This window comes from Ascaphus truei, chromosome 10, assembly GCF_040206685.1.
Source record: "Ascaphus truei isolate aAscTru1 chromosome 10, aAscTru1.hap1, whole genome shotgun sequence".
In the NCBI taxonomy this organism is placed as follows: Eukaryota; Metazoa; Chordata; class Amphibia; order Anura; family Ascaphidae; genus Ascaphus; species Ascaphus truei.
Genome location: NC_134492.1, coordinates 28,704,384 through 28,711,377, shown reverse-complemented (window position 1 = coordinate 28,711,377; position 6,994 = coordinate 28,704,384).

Below are 6,994 nucleotides of genomic sequence, written 5' to 3'. Positions count from 1 at the left end.
CCTCCTCTCATCCGACTGTACATGAAAGGATCTCCCACCTCCTCTCATCCCGACTGTACATGAACAGATCTCCCCCTCCTCTCATCCCGACTGTACATGAACAGATCTCCCCCTCCTCTCATCCCAACTGTACATGAACGGATCTCCCCCTCCTCTCAACCGACTGTACATGAACAGATCTCCCCCTCCTCTCATCCGACTGTACATGAACAGATCTCCCCCCTCGTCTCATCCCGACTGTACATGAACAGATCTCACCCTCCTCTCATCCGACTGTACATGAAAGGATCTCCCACCTCCTCTCATCCCGACTGTACATGAACAGATCTCCCCCCTCTCATCCCGGCTGTACATGAACAGATCTCCCCCTCCTCTCATCCCGGCTGTACATGAACAGATCTCCCCCTCCTCTCATCCCGACTGTACATGAACAGATCTCCCCCTCCTCTCATCCCGACTGTACATGAACAGATCTCCCCCTCCTCTCATTCCAACTGTACATGAACAGATCTCCCCCTCCTCTCATCCCGACTGTACATGAACAGATCTCCCCCTCCTCTCATCCCGACTGTACATGAACAGATCTCCCCCTCCTCTCATTCCAACTGTACATGAACAGATCTCCCCCTCCTCTCATCCCAACTGTACATGAACAGATCTCCCCCTCCTCTCATCCCAACTGTACATGAACAGATCTCCCCCCTCCTCTCATCCCGACTGTACATGAACAGATCTCCCTCTCCTCTCATCCCGACTGTACATGAACAGATCTCCCCCTCCTCTCATCCCAACTGTACATGAACAGATCTCCCCCCTCCTCTCATCCCGACTGTACATGAACAGATCTCCCTCTCCTCTCATCCCGACTGTACATGAACACCTGTGCGCCTCACACTCCCCAGTTTCAGAGCCTGACATCTTGTTCCAGCCTTCCTCTTTCTAGGGGAAATGCTTCCATCCTGCAACTTATTAATACCATTTATGTACTGTACGGATCTCCCCCTCCTCTCATCCCGACTGTACATGAACAGATCTCCCCCTCCTCTCATCCCGACTGTACATGAACGGATCTCCCCCCTCCTCTCATCCCGACTGTACATGAACGGATCTCCCCCATCCTCTCATCCCGACTGTACGTATCTCCCCCTCCTCTCATCCCGACTGTACGTATCTCCCCCTCCTCTCATCCCGACTGTACGTATCTCCCCCTCCTCTCATCCTGACTGTACATGAACAGATCTCCCCCCTCCTCTCATCCCGACTGTACATGAACAGATCTCTCCCTCCTCTCATCCTGACTGTACATGAACAGATCACCCCCTCCTCTCATCCCGACTGTACATGAACAGATCACCCCCTCCTCTCATCCCGACTGTACATGAACAGATCTCCCCCCTCTCATCCCGACTGTACATGAACGGATCTCCCCCTCCTCTCATCCTGACTGTACATGAACAGATCACCCCCTCCTCTCATCCCGACTGTACATGAACAGATCTCCCCCTCCTCTCATCCTGACTGTACATGAACAGATCACCCCCTCCTCTCATCCCGACTGTACATGAACAGATCTCCCCCCTCCTCTCATCCCGACTGTACATGAACAGATCTCCCCCTCCTCTCATCCCGACTGTACATGAACAGATCTCTCCCTCCTCTCATCCTGACTGTACATGAACAGATCACCCCCTCCTCTCATCCCGACTGTACATGAACAGATCTCCCCCTCCTCTCATCCTGACTGTACATGAACAGATCACCCCCTCCTCTCATCCCGACTGTACATGAACAGATCTCCCCCTCCTCTCATCCCGACTGTACATGAACAGATCTCCCCCCTCTCATCCCGACTGTACATGAACGGATCTCCCCCTCCTCTCATCCCGACTGTACATGAACGGATCCCCCCCCTCCTCTCATCCCGACTGTACATGAACAGATCTCCCCCCTCCTCTCATCCCGACTGTACATGAACGGATCCCCCCCCTCCTCTCATCCCGACTGTACATGAACAGATCTCCCCCTCCTCTCATTCTGACTGTACATGAACAGATCTCCCCCTCCTCTCATCCCGACTGTACATGAACGGATCTCCCCCTCCTCTCATCCCGACTGTACATGAACGGATCCCCCCCCTCCTCTCATCCCGACTGTACATGAACAGATCTCCCCCTCCTCTCATCCCGACTGTACATGAACAGATCTCCCCCCTCGTCTCATCCCGACTGTACATGAACAGATCTCACCCTCCTCTCATCCGACTGTACATGAAAGGATCTCCCACCTCCTCTCATCCCGACTGTACATGAACAGATCTCCCCCCTCTCATCCCGGCTGTACATGAACAGATCTCCCCCTCCTCTCATCCCGGCTGTACATGAACAGATCTCCCCCTCCTCTCATCCCGACTGTACATGAACGGATCTCCCCCTCCTCTCATCCCGACTGTACATGAACGGATCCCCCCCCTCCTCTCATCCCGACTGTACATGAACAGATCTCCCCCTCCTCTCATTCCAACTGTACATGAACAGATCTCCCCCTCCTCTCATCCCGACTGTACATGAACAGATCTCCCCCTCCTCTCATTCCAACTGTACATGAACAGATCTCCCCCTCCTCTCATCCCAACTGTACATGAACAGATCTCCCCCTCCTCTCATCCGACTGTACATGAAAGGATCTCCCACCTCCTCTCATCCCGGCTGTACATGAACAGATCTCCCCCCTCGTCTCATCCCGACTGTACATGAAAGAATCTCCCACCTCCTCTCATCCCGACTGTACATGAACGGATCTCCCCCCTCCTCTCATCCCGACTGTACATGAACAGATCTCACCCTCCTCTCATCCGACTGTACATGAAAGAATCTCCCACCTCCTCTCATCCCGACTGTACATGAACAGATCTCCCCCCTCTCATCCCGACTGTACATGAACAGATCTCCCCCTCCTCTCATCCCGACTGTACATGAACAGATCACCCCCTCCTCTCATCCCAACTGTACATGAACAGATCTCCCCCTCCTCTCATCCCGACTGTACATGAACAGATCTCCCCCCTCGTCTCATCCCGACTGTACATGAACAGATCTCCCCCTCCTCTCATCCGACTGTACATGAACGGATCTTCCCCTCCTCTCATCCCGACTGTACATGAACGGATCTCCCCCTCCTCTCAACCGACTGTACATGAACAGATCTCCCCCTCCTCTCATCCGACTGTACATGAACAGATCTCCCCCCTCGTCTCATCCCGACTGTACATGAACAGATCTCACCCTCCTCTCATCCGACTGTACATGAAAGGATCTCCCACCTCCTCTCATCCCGACTGTACATGAACAGATCTCCCCCCTCTCATCCCGGCTGTACATGAACAGATCTCCCCCTCCTCTCATCCCGGCTGTACATGAACAGATCTCCCCCTCCTCTCATCCCGACTGTACATGAACAGATCTCCCCCTCCTCTCATCCCGACTGTACATGAACAGATCTCCCCCTCCTCTCATTCCAACTGTACATGAACAGATCTCCCCCTCCTCTCATCCCGACTGTACATGAACAGATCACCCCCTCCTCTCATCCCAACTGTACATGAACAGATCTCCCCCTCCTCTCATCCCAACTGTACATGAACAGATCTCCCCCCTCCTCTCATCCCGACTGTACATGAACAGATCTCCCTCTCCTCTCATCCCGACTGTACATGAACAGATCTCCCCTCCTCTCATCCCGACTGTACATGAACGGATCTCCCCCTCCTCTCATCCCGACTGTACATGAACAGATCACCCCCTCCTCTCATCCCAACTGTACATGAACAGATCTCCCCCTCCTCTCATCCCAACTGTACATGAACAGATCTCCCCCCTCCTCTCATCCCGACTGTACATGAACAGATCTCCCCCTCCTCTCATCCGACTGTACATGAACACCTGTGCGCCTCACACTCCCCAGTTTCAGAGCCTGACATCTTGTTCCAGCCTTCCTCTTTCTAGGGGAAATGCTTCCATCCTGCAACTTATTAATACCATTTATGTACTGTACGGATCTCCCCCTCCTCTCATCCCGACTGTACGTATCTCCCCCTCCTCTCATCCCGACTGTACGTATCTCCCCCTCCTCTCATCCCGACTGTACGTATCTCCCCCTCCTCTCATCCTGACTGTACGTATCTCCCCCTCCTCTTATCCCGACTGTACATGAACAGATCTCCCCCCTCCTCTCATCCCGACTGTACATGAACAGATCTCTCCCTCCTCTCATCCTGACTGTACATGAACAGATCACCCCCTCCTCTCATCCCGACTGTACATGAACAGATCACCCCCTCCTCTCATCCTGACTGTACATGAACAGATCACCCCCTCCTCTCATCCCGACTGTACATGAACAGATCTCCCCCTCCTCTCATCCCGACTGTACATGAACAGATCTCCCCCCTCTCATCCCGACTGTACATGAACGGATCTCCCCCTCCTCTCATCCCGACTGTACATGAACGGATCCCCCCCCTCCTCTCATCCCGACTGTACATGAACAGATCTCCCCCCTCCTCTCATCCCGACTGTACATGAACGGATCCCCCCCCTCCTCTCATCCCGACTGTACATGAACAGATCTCCCCCTCCTCTCATTCTGACTGTACATGAACAGATCTCCCCCTCCTCTCATCCCGACTGTACATGAACGGATCTCCCCCTCCTCTCATCTCGACTGTACATGAACAGATCTCCCCCCTCCTCTCATCCCGACTGTACATGAACGGATCTCCCCCTCCTCTCATCCCGACTGTACATGAACGGATCCCCCCCCTCCTCTCATCCCGACTGTACATGAACAGATCTCCCCCTCCTCTCATTCCAACTGTACATGAACAGATCTCCCCCTCCTCTCATCCCGACTGTACATGAACAGATCTCCCCCTCCTCTCATTCCAACTGTACATGAACAGATCTCCCCCTCCTCTCATCCCGACTGTACATGAACAGATCACCCCCTCCTCTCATCCCAACTGTACATGAACGGATCCCCCCCTTGTCTCATCCCGACTGTACATGAACAGATCTCCCCCTCCTCTCATCCCGGCTGTACATGAACAGATCTCACCCTCCTCTCATCCCGACTGTACATGAACGGATCTCCCCCTCCTCTCATCCCGACTGTACATGAACGGATCCCCCCCCTCCTCTCATCCCGACTGTACATGAACAGATCTCCCCCCTCCTCTCATCCCGACTGTACATGAACGGATCCCCCCCCTCCTCTCATCCCGACTGTACATGAACAGATCTCCCCCTCCTCTCATTCTGACTGTACATGAACAGATCTCCCCCCTCCTCTCATCCCGACTGTACATGAACGGATCTCCCCCTCCTCTCATCTCGACTGTACATGAACAGATCTCCCCCCTCCTCTCATCCCGACTGTACATGAACGGATCTCCCCCTCCTCTCATCCCGACTGTACATGAACGGATCCCCCCCCTCCTCTCATCCCGACTGTACATGAACAGATCACCCCCTCCTCTCATCCCAACTGTACATGAACGGATCCCCCCCCTCCTCTCATCCCGACTGTACATGAACAGATCTCCCCCCTCCTCTCATCCCGACTGTACATGAACAGATCTCCCCCTCCTCTCATCCCGACTGTACATGAACAGATCTCCCCCTCCTCTCATCCTGACTGTACATGAACGGATCCCCCCCTCCTCTCATCCCGACTGTACATGAACAGATCTCCCCGCTCTCATCCCGGCTGTACATGAACAGATCTCCCCCTCCTCTCATCCCGGCTGTACATGAACGAATCTCCCCCTCCTCTCATCCCGACTACATGAACGGATCTCCCCTCCTCTCATCCCGACTGTACATGAACAGATCTCCCCCCTCCTCTCATTCCAACTGTACATGAACGGATCTCCCCCTCCTCTCATCCCGACTGTACATGAACGGATCTCCCCTCTGCTCATCCTGACTGTACATGAACAGATCTTCCCCCTCCTCTCATCCTGACTGTACATGAACAGATCTCCCCCTCCTCTCATCCCGACTGTACATGAACGGATCTCCCCCTCCTCTCATCCCGACTGTACATGAACAGATGTCCCCCTCCTCTCATCCCGACTGTACATGAACAGATCTCCCCCTCCTCTCACCCGGCTGTACATGAACAGATCTCCCCCTCCTCTTATCCCGACTGTACATGAACGGATCTCCCCCTCCTCTCATCACGACTGTACATCAACGGATCTCCCACTCTCATCCCGACTGTACATGAACAGATCTCCCCCTCCTCTCATCCCGACTGTACATGAACGGATCTCCCCCTCCTCTCATCCCGGCTGTACATGAACAGATCTCCCCCTCCTCTCATCCCGACTGTACATGAACGGATCTCCCCCTCCTCTCATCCCGACTGTACATGAACGGATCTCCCCCTCCTCTCATCCCGACTGTACATGAACGGATCTCCCCTTCCTCTCATCCCGACTGTACGTGAACGGATCTCCCACTCCTCTCATCCCGACTGTACATGAACAGATCTCCCCCTCCTCTCATCCCGACTGTACATGAACGGATCTCTCCGTCCTCTCATCCCGACTGTACATGAACAGATCTCCCCCTCCTCTCATCCCAACTGTACATGAACAGATCTCCCCCTCCTCTCATCCCGACTGTACATGAACGGATCTCCCCCCTCCTCTCATCCCGACAGTACATGAACAGATCTCCCCCTCCTCTCATCCCCACTGTACATGAACAGATCTCCCCCTCCTCTCATCCCGACTGTACATGAACAGATCTCCCCCCTCCTCTCATCCCGACTGTACATGAACAGATCTCCCCCCTCCTCTCATCCCGACTGTACCTCTCATCCCGACTGTACATGAACAGATCTCCCCCTCCTCTCATCCCGACTGTACATGAACGGATCTCCCCCTCCTCTCATCCCGACTGTACATGAACGGATCTCCCCCTCCTCTCAT